The sequence below is a fragment of the Macaca mulatta genome, chromosome 7 (assembly GCF_049350105.2).
Source record: "Macaca mulatta isolate MMU2019108-1 chromosome 7, T2T-MMU8v2.0, whole genome shotgun sequence".
In the NCBI taxonomy this organism is placed as follows: Eukaryota; Metazoa; Chordata; class Mammalia; order Primates; family Cercopithecidae; genus Macaca; species Macaca mulatta.
The window spans coordinates 133,735,210-133,746,148 of record NC_133412.1 but is presented as its reverse complement, the minus strand read 5'-3'; the positions used below and the strand labels follow the sequence as shown (position 1 = coordinate 133,746,148).

Here is a 10,939-nt window from a genome sequence, read left to right as displayed (position 1 = left end):
TCTCAGATGTAAATGAGGAACTTGTTGGGAACTGGAGTAAAGGCCACTCTTGCAATGCAAAGAGACTAGTGGCATTTTGCCCCTGCTCCAGAGATCTGTGGAACTTTGAACTTGAAAGAGATAAGTTAAGGTATCTGGCAGAAGAAACTTCTAAGTGGCAAAGGGTTCAAGAGGAAGCAGAGCATAGGAGTTTGGAGAACTGCAGCCTGATGATATGATGAAAAAGAAAAACTCATTTCTGGAGAGAAATTCAAGCTGGCTGCAGAAATTTGCATAAGTCATGAGAAGCCAAATGTTAATCACCAAGACAATGAGGAAAATGTCTCTCCAGGGCATGTCAGAGACCTTCACAGCAGCCCCTCCCATCACAGACTTGGAGGCCTAGGAGGGATAAATGGTTTTGTGGGCAGGCCAGGACCTCCCTGCTCTATGCAGCCTCAAGACACGGTGTCCTGTGACCCAGCTGCCTGAGCTCCAGTTGTGGCTATAAAGGGCCAATGTACAACTCAGGCCACACATACAGCTCAGGCCATTGCCTCAGAGGGTACAAGACCCAAGCCTTGGTGGCTTATATGTGGTATTGAACCTGTGGGTGCACAGAAGTCAAGAATTGAGGTTTGGGAACCTCTGTCTAGATTTCAGAGGATGGATGGAAATGCCTGGATGTCCAGGCAGAAGTTTGCTGCAGGGGTGGAGTCTTCATGGAAAACTTCTGCTGGGGCAGTGTGGAAAGGAAATGTGAGGTTGGAGGCCCCACACAGAGTCCCCACTGGGGCACTGGTTGGCGGAGTTGTGAGAAGAGGGCCACCATCCTCCAGACCCCAGAATGGTAGCTCCACCAACAGCTTGCACCGTGTGCCTGGAAAAGCCACAGACACTCAACACCAGCCTGGGAAAGCAGCTGGGAGGGGTTTGGGGGGAGCTTTACCCTGAAAGCCACATGGGCAGAGCTTCCCAATGCCATGGGAGCCTACCTCTTGCATCAGCATGCCCTGGATGTGAGACAAGGAGTCAAAGGAGATCATTTTGGAACTTTAAGGTTTAATGCCTGCCCTGTTGGATTTCAGATTTGCATGGGGCCTGTAGCCCCTTTGTTGTGACCAATTTCTCCCATTTGGAATGGGTGTGTTTACCCAATGTCTGTACCTCCATTGTGTCTAGGAAGTAACTAACTTGCTTTTGATTTTACAGGCTCATAGGTGGAATGGACTAGCCTTGTCTCAGATAAGACTATGGACTTGGACTTCTGGGTTAATGCCACAATGAATTAAGACTTTGGTGAACTGTTGGGAAGTGCATAATTGTGTTTTGAAATATGAGGACATGAGACTTGGGAGGAGCCAGGGACAGAATGATGTGGTTTGGTTGTGTCCCCACCCAAATCTCCTTTTGAATTATAGTTCCCATAATCCTCATGTGTTGTGTCATGGGAGGGACCTGGTGGGAGGTAATTTAATCATGGGGTGGCTATCCCCAGTTGTTGTTCTCATGATAGTGAGTGAGTTCTCACAAGATATGATGGTTGTATAAATAGCTTTTCCCCCTTTTGCTCAGCACTTCTCCTTGCTGCCACCATGTGAAGAAGGATATGTTTGCTTCCCCTTCTGCCATAATTGTAAGTTTCCTGAGGCCTCCCCAGCCATACTGAACTGTGACTCAAGTAAACCTCTTTCCTTTATAAATTATGCAGTCTCAGGTAAGTCTTTATTAGCAGCATGAGAACAGACTAATACAGAGACCTTGTTAAAGACATCTGTGCTCCAGAAGGTGGGACATAATCCCTACAAACATTCAAGCATCCACCACATCTGTGAAATTTTAAGGATCCCAGTCTGGGGCATGCCAGGACATTTTCTCCAAAGTAAACTACAAATTATAGTATCTTCCACCTCCTGCTACTAAGAAGGAATCAAAACCTTTGGTAGGTCACTTTGGGTTCTTGGGGACAGTATATTCTACATTTAGGAATACTGCTTTGATCATTTGCTAACCACCATGGAATATTTCCAGATTTGATAAGAGCCCAGAGAAGGAAAGAGGTCTCTAGCAGATGCAGGCTGTGGCAAAAGCAACCCGGCCACTTGGGTCATGTGACCTGCTGACTGTGGCACTGGAAGTATCTACAGTGGGTAAAGGTGTGTACAACAAACTCCAGTAGAAAAATCACACATAGATGCCCAGGGTCTGGCACAAGATCATGCCCTTTGCAGTAGAGAACTACACACCAATCACAAACACAACTCCCTGAAGCTACTGGGTAGCTTCTGGTAATGCTGGAATATCTAATGACCGTGTGGTCAGGCTGGATTTTGTCAGAACCACCAAGTCATAAGATTTTGTGGGTCCATAAGGAATCCATTGTAAATTGGAAGTAGTGCATCTGGGATTGGACAAACATGGGTGATGGTGCACAGATAAGCTGCAAGAGCAGGTGGCCAGACTCTGTGCCCAGCCCTACTTTTTTACATAGTGAGTGAGTATATGAGCAAGGTCATTGTGAGGGTAAAATGGCCTGACTTCTGGCCTCTGTGTAGGATATCTTGGAATGGCCAGAGCACCCTGGGGGATCGCCCCAGTTCTCCATTGCAACTGTGTTGCAGTTTAATTTCTCCCTTTGCCCAATCCTGTTTGCCTCTCTCTCTTATAGGTATATTCCCTGAGATCATTTTACAATAAATCTGCACATGGCTCTCTGTCTCAGAGTCTGTTTGTTAGAGAACTCTACCTAAGACATTAGGTCATTCATCCCATAGAATGTCTGGATTTGGCTGATGTTTCCTTGTATTGTGGTTTTACAGCTACTTGTTTTTCTATCCCTTTGTTTCCTGTAAAGATGTGGTTGTAGCTAGAGAATTCAAGTAGATTCAGGTGGCAAAGTGTGAATGCATCATATTCCAAGGCATAAAATATCTGGATGTCTCACTTTTGGTAATGCTAATATTGATTGGTTGGTTCAGGTATTGTCATATAAGTTCTTTAATAGCCCTATTTTTCCTTTTTCTCATTTTCCCTTATTCCTTTCATTTTTCAATTCTGTTTCCTCCTCACCTATTTTCACCTCCTTCTTTCTGTATGTCTCAGATTTCCCAGTGGCACCATGTTCATTGGTGTGGAAGAACTCAGGGCTCTTGTGATTGCTGGTAACAAACTTGACCTCTTGAGAAAGATGAAGAATAGCTGGCCAGAGAGAAAGAAAATCATTAGTTTTCATGTCCAAATCATCGAATATCTTACTCTAACTCTGTAAAAACGAGTTTTTGTTTGGCCTTGTAGTGAATGAGAAGGGTGAGTTTGTACTGGATATGGATGATCATTTCATACCCTACTCTGTCATCACAAAACATCCTTTTCCCTTTCTGCCCTCTTCCTTCTCAAGGAATCATTATTGGCATGACCCCACTGCTCACATTTTATTGAAATGTGATGGTACTTGCTAAAGTGATAAATTATTCTGGTATGTCAAATGAAAGGAAAGGGGAAAGGTCTGGTGTCCTCCTTTTAGGATCTCTCTTCCTTTGTATGATAATGCATAGCTGGCATCTGAAGATAATGCTTCTATTTTTATTATCCCATCAAAACAATAACTGCAGGGCGGGAATTCATAATCAGGGAAGAGGGAAACACCTTGGCAAGCCATGGCGGCAGCTTTTTGGTAGGCCTAGCTTTGAGTGTTGTGACCACCAATCAGCTTGATGGGCTGCAGCTTACTTCATTTACACACGGGGCTGGGCAGAAGGCTCATGTCCAAAGGCATGAAGAAAGTCTGTTCACCTGGAAAGAAAAAAATTATTTGACAATGACATCTGAACTCTCTCACGCAATGGGTTATAGTCAGTATCTTAATTAAAGAACATCTTTTCATGCCAGTAACAGAAGATAACTGGGAATAGCTTCACCAAAAAGGAAAGGGAAGAAAAAAGATACATTATGAAATCCAAGGAGAAGCTGAACATTCAGTAGGTTTCACAAAAGGAAAGAACCAGAAGTTAGAAAGCTGTTAGAACCCAGACCACAGTTCCCACTTGAAGCGTCTCTCTGTTCACAGTCTTGAGAGAGAGAGACTGTTATTGACTATCTTGCATCAACTGTCCATTCCTAGTCCAGTCAGCTATGGTCAAGAGATTTTGGTGCAAATATGAGGGGAGGGCAGTTCTTTTTTTTTTTTGAGACGGAGTTTTGCTCTTGTTTCCCAGACTGGAGTGCAATGGCACGATCTTGGCTCTGCAACTTCTGCCTTCCCAGGTTTAAGCGATTCTCCTGCCTCAGCCTCCTGAGTAGCTGGGATTACAGGCACCTGCCACCATGCCTAGCTAATTTTTTGTATTTTTAATAGAGATGGGATTTCATCATGTTGGCCAGGCTGGTCTTGAACTTCTGGCCTTAGATGATCCACCCGCCTCGGCCCCCCAAAGTGCTGGGGTTATAGGCATGAGCTACCACGCCCAACCATCAGGGCAGTTCTTACTGAAGGGAATTTGAGTTATGGTCTGGACAGATACCCCCAAAGCTAGTCAATATCTGATAAGTATCTGAATGGATGAAGGATGTGTGGGTGGCTGTGTTTACACAAATACATGTGAATATTGTCATGCATCACTTAAGAACAGCGATGCAAGGGATACAATCTGAGAATGGATTGTTAGGTGATTTTGTCATTGTGTGAACATCATAGAACATGTATACTTACACCAACCTAAATGGTAATAGCCTACTACACACTTAGGCTATGTGGTATAGCTTATTGTTCCCAGGCTACAAATGTAGTGCATGTTACTGTACTGAATAATTCAGGCAATTACAATGCAATGGTAAGTATTTGTTTATCTAAACATAGAAAATGTACAGTAGAAATATGATATAAAAGATAAAAAGTGATATACCTGTAGAGGGCACTTATGAATGGAGCTTGCAGGACTGGAAGTTGCTCTGGGTGAGTCAGTGAATGGTGAGTGAATGTGAAGGCCTAGGGCATTACTGTACACCAATGTAGACTATAAACACTGTTTAGGCTATACTTAATTTCTTTTCTTTTTCTTTTCTTTTTTTTTTTGAGATAGGAGTCTCACTCTGTTGCCCTGGCTGGAGTGCAATGGCACAATCTCAGCTCACTGCAACCTTCACCTCCTGGGTTCAAAAGATTCTCCTGCCTCAGCCTCCCGAGTATCTGGAATTACAGATACCTGCCACCACACCCAGCTAATTTTTTTTTCATTTTTAGTAGAGACAGGGTTTCACTATGTTGGTCAGGCTGGTCTTGAACTCATGACCTCAAGTAAGCCACCCACCTCTGCCTCCCAAAGTTCTGGGATTACAGGCATGAGCCACCATGCCTGGCCAATTTCTTGAAAAATGTTTTCTTCAATAATAAATTAAGTTTAGCTTACTGTGGCTTTTAAACGTTATAAATTTTTAAGTTTTAAACGTTAAAAGTTTTTAAGTTTTAAAAACGTGTTGACTGTTTCATAACACTTAGCCTAAAACACAAACACATTTTACAGATGTACAAAAATATTTTCTTTCTTCTTATCCTTATTCTACACATTTTTTCCATTTTCAAGTAATGAGCTATAGAAATGATCCCTGAAAGTATAGTCATCTCTATTTTTGTTTTCTATTTAAAAATTAAAAAAATTTATTTTGTACTTTTAAAACTTTGTTGTTAAGAACTAACACACACACACACACACACACACACACACACACACACACACACACTAGCATAGGCCTGCATAGAGTCAGGACCATTAAGACGTCACTAGGTGACAGAAATTTTTCAGCTCCATGATTATATTATAGCACCACAGTTCTATCATTTAGTAATATGTTGTTTTGAAGCACATGACTGATACACACACACACATACATACATATATAAAGATTATATATATAAATGTTAAATTCAAAAGCATCTGTAGAACAATTATTAAAATGATAATATGTGAAAGCTTCATGAAGATAAAGACCTTACTGTCCTCTTTACTTCTTTTATGCCAAGAATCTGGAAGGGTCCCTGGCTCATAGTAGGTGTTTGGCTACTATTCATTGAATTTATGTGTATTCATTAATTATGATAAAATAAAGTAATACTAAGTATCATTAAAAGTCGAGCAATGAGCCTGTGATCTTCCTGATAAGATGCAATTTGAAGTACACAGCACTACCTATAAAATATTCTTGCCAAAATAGTAGAACATGAATCTAATCAAGGTTTTAGAACTAAGCTCCAGTTTACAGAAAATGAAGAAACATACAAGTTAAATGATACTTTGAAGAAGCAAACAGATAAATCCAGAATATGGGACATCTTATAGAATAATTGACCTGGTCTCTAGAACAAGCCAATGGCATGGGGATAAAAATGAGAAAGAGATTTAGGAGACATAACAACTAAATTCAAACACACTATAAAAAGAGTTTTTGGAAACAATTATGGAAATTTATTCATAAACTCTTGTTATATGATACCAAAATTGATTGCTAATTTTGTTAAATATGATAATGGCCTCATGGCCATATAAGAAAGTGTCCATTTTTTGTTTAGAGATACATAACGAAGCAAGAGGTAGGCTCCCATGGCATTGGGAAGCTCTGCCCATGTGGCTTTTCAGGGTAAAGCTTCCCCGTAACCCCTCCCAGCTGCTTTCCCAGGCTGGTATTGAGTGTCTGTGGCTTTTCCAGGCACACGGTGTAAGTTGTTGGTGGAGCTACCGTTCTGGAGTCTGGAGGATGGTGGCCTTCTTCTCACAGCTCCGCCAACCAGTGCCCCAGTGGGGACTCTGTGTGGGGCCTCCAACCTCACATTTCCTTTCCACACTGCCCCAGCAGAAGTTTTCCATGAAGACTCCACCCCTGCAGCAAACTTCTGCCTGGACATCCAGGCATTTCCATCCATCCTCTGAAATCTAGACAGAGGTTCCCAAACCTCAATTCTTGACTTCTGTGCACCCACAGGTTCAATACCACATATAAGCCACCAAGGCTTGGGTCTTGTACCCTCTGAGGCAATGGCCTGAGCTGTATGTGCAGCCTGAGCTGTACGTTGGCCCCTTATAGTCACAGCTGGAGCTGAGGTAGCTGGGTCACAGGACACCGTGTCTTGAGGCTGCATAGAGCAGGGAGGTCCTGGCCTGCCCACAAAACCATTTATCCCTCCTAGGCCTCCAGGCCTGTGATGGGAGGGGCTGCTGTGAAGGTCTCTGACATGCCCTGGAGAGACATTTTCCTCATTGTCTTGGTGATTAACATTTGGCTCCTCATGACTTATGCAAATTTCTGCAGCCAGCTTGAATTTCTCTCCAGAAATGGATTTTCTTTTTCATCATATCATCAGGCTGCAGTTCTCCAAACTCCTATGCTCTGCTTCCTCTTGAACCCTTTGCCACTTAGAAGTTTCTTCTGCCAGATACCTTAACTTATCTCTTTCAAGTTCAAAGTTCCACAGATCTCCGGAGCAGGGGCAAAATGCCACTAGTCTCTTTGCATTGCAAGAGTGGCCTTTACTCCAGTTCCCAACAAGTTCCTCATTTACATCTGAGACCACCTCAGCCTGGACTTTATTGTCCATATCACTATCAGCATTTTGGTCAAGCCATTCACAAGTCTCTAGGAAGTTTCAAACTTTCCCACATCTTCCCACCTTCTTCTGAGCCCTCCAATTCTCTAGGAAGTTCCAAACATTTCCACATTTTCTGTCTTCTCTGAGCCATCCAAACTGCTCCAACCTCTGCTGTTACCCAGTTCCAAGGTCACTTCCACATTTTTTTGTATCTTTAAAGCAGCACCCCAGTACCCAGTACCAATTTACTGTATTAGTCTGTTCTCATGCTGCTAATAAAGACATCCCGAGACTGGATAATTTATAAAGGAAAGAGATTTAATTGACTCACAGTTCAGCATGACTGGGGGAGGCCTCGAGAAACTTATAATCATGGCAGAAGGGGAAGCAAACACATCCTCCTTCACATGGTGGCAGCTAGGACAAGTGCTGAGCAAAGGGGGAAAAGCCCCTTATAAAACCCTGATCTCATGAGAACTCCCTCCCTATCGTGAGAACAGCATGAAGGTAACCGCCCTAATTACATTACCTCCCACCAGGTCCCTTCCATGACACATGGGGATTATGGAAACTCTACATAATGAAGCCTGTAGAAGTAAAACGATATGTTGTCTATGATTTGATTTAAAGTGCTTTAGCAAAGAAAAACAAAAGAAAAAGGAACAGATGATACAACAGGAAAATCTTGATAATTTTGAGGTGTGAATGAGGTATATATGGGGGTTCATTTTCTATTCTCTTGATTTTTGTGCATGTTTGAAATTTTTCATAAAAAATGGGAAGATAATAGAGCATATTTTCAGCTTTTTCTAAACTGCTGAGTCTTAAGTATGTTTGCATGTTATAATGTGCACATTTACATGGAGAAACACTTCCTGGGGGACAAGGTGAAATGGTGGAAAGTGCCTTGATTTAGGAGTCAGACAAATGTGGTTTGAATCCTAGCTGCATTCCAAGAACTTGAGGAGGAAGAGAGCATGCCTGTAGCAAAGGCAGCAAGGGCAGAGGAATGACTGGTTTATAACACGTGTGTGTGTGTGTGTGTGTGAATATATATACACACACACATATACACACACATATATATAAGATATATATAGGATTCCTGGGAGACGACTAAGTCTTGAGGGGTGAAAGACATGGTGATTTGTTTTGAGGCATGTTGAGTTTGAGTTAAGGTGTCTTTGAGACATACAAGAAGTGATGTCAACAATGCAGTTCATGTCAAAGTCTGGAGCACAGATGAGAGAACAGTGTAAGTCTACTAGTTTGATAGAAAAAAGGCAGTTTACCTTTAGATGTTTCCATGTAATTGTGTTGCTGCTACAGCACATGGAAGTATTTCACAGCTATAATACCTATGAGAAGCAAGGACTCGTATAAAGCAATATAAAGTTGTGTTTTATTTGTTTCACAAATGAGCAAGTTCATTTTTATAGGAAAGCAGTTACCTTTCTCCTGCTTTTTATCTTTTACTGCAGATGTGGGGAATTCTGGCAGTAGCTGAGACCCTTTTGAGCCAAGTCTGCCTTTACTTTTTCCTATTATTACAGTTTATTTTTTGTGATGTGAATCTGCCAGTTACTAGTTAGATAGACTTTCTGTTGAAGGAGTTTGCTCTGAATTGCACTCTAGCAACACCTAACCAGGAATGCCCCTTCTATCCCATTAGAGAAAGCCACTAAGAGAACTGTTAAAATTATCTAAGAGTCAGATCCCAAGTTGTTTTAGGTATAAAGCAGAATGAGGTAAGCTGGAGTGGGAGGTAGGGAGTGATGGTGGTAATGAGGATGTAACCTCTCATCCCATTTTTAAGAAAGTCTGTAAAATGTTGCTTATGAAAATGACTTGGTCTCATAAAGGGGTATAACTGCTTCAGAGTCTTTCAGAAACTCAGACGTATCCTGTGGTTAATTGTCCATTTTTGGCTTAGTTTTGCTTAGCCTCCCAGAGAACCATTTTAATAACACTGTATTTTTAACTGGGAAAAAATAATTTGATGGTGCATTAATTGCTCCTTTGATGACATTTTGAGAGTTCACCACTGTTCTCTTGCTACACCTACCTATTCACTTTTAGCTTTTCCTAATGTTTTCTTAGTTTTGCAGAGCAGTATATGATAGTCAACGCAAATTATCAAAACACTACCTCTGATTTATCTAACTGTTTCTCCTGAAGCCTTTGGCATGATTTCACGTGTACAATTTCACCAGAACTCGTATGACATTTCTGTCAAAGAGTTAGGGAATGACAGGTGCTACTATTCCCATTTTTTGATAGGAACAAGAGTGACAGAGTTAGTAAATGTCAGAACCAGGGCTAGAGCATAAGTGTTTTTATTTCTATCCTAACATGGGAAAAAGAAAGAAAGACAGATAAAGGAGAAAGAAGGGTGTAGAAGAAAGACCAGCAAATAAAAAGTAAAATGAGTTTGTCTACTTATTCCTTAAAGAAACTAAAAAAAATCATCTTCAGTGTTCCCATTCCTGAGACTACATGATGAATGATGAATGGTTCCACGCCAGGAGCCAAAGCTCTAGTGGGAGAGGCAATCCCATAAATATTCTAGTATACACGATTTCTTTCCATGCTGCCATAATTGTGCACATGAACGTCCTGGCTGATGCTCTCAAGAGCATCAACAATGTCAAAAAGAGAGACAAACACCAAGTTCTTATCAGACTGTGCTCCAGAGTCATTATCCAGTTTCCAACTGTGATGAAACGTGATTACACTGGCAAATTTGAAATCACTGATTATCACAGAGCTGGGAAAATTGTTGTGAACCTCACAGGCAGGTTAAACAAGTGTGGAGTGATCAGCCCCAGGTTTGATGTGCAACCCAAAGACCAAGAAAGATGGCAGAATAATATGCTCATGTCTCATCAGTTTGGTTTTATTGCGCTGACCACCTCAGCTGGCATCACGGACCATGAAGAAGCAAGACAAAAACACACAGGAGGGAAAATTCTGGGATTCTTTTTCTAGGGATGTAATACATGCTTATAAGAAAAATGCCTCAATGGACCAAAAAAAAAAATTGCAGTATAATGGAAGAATTAAAGAAGTGCCATGGGAGAAATAGTGAGCAAAATGGATTATAACATCAAAAAAAATTTTTTTTTGAGATGGAGTTTTTGCTCTTGTTGCCCAGGCTGGAGTGCAATGGCATGATCTCAGCTCACTGCAACCTCCACCTCCTGGGTTCGAGCGATTCTCCTGCCTCAGCCTCCAGAGTAGCTGGGATTAGAGGCATGTGCCACCACGCCCGGCTAATTTTGTATTTTTAGTAGAGACAGGGTTTCACCATGTTGGCGAGGCTGGTCTCAAACTCTGACCTTAGGTGATCCGCCCACCTCAGCCTCCCAAAGTGCTGGGATTACA

At 41.8% G+C, this 10,939-nt stretch overlaps 1 pseudogene; it reads left to right on the top strand.

Moving 5' to 3' along the window:
- The first annotated feature begins 10,054 nt into the window (after nucleotides 1-10,054).
- LOC706241 (small ribosomal subunit protein uS8 pseudogene) lies at nucleotides 10,055-10,543 on the top strand (annotated as a pseudogene).
- Nucleotides 10,544-10,939: the final 396 nt, after the last annotated feature.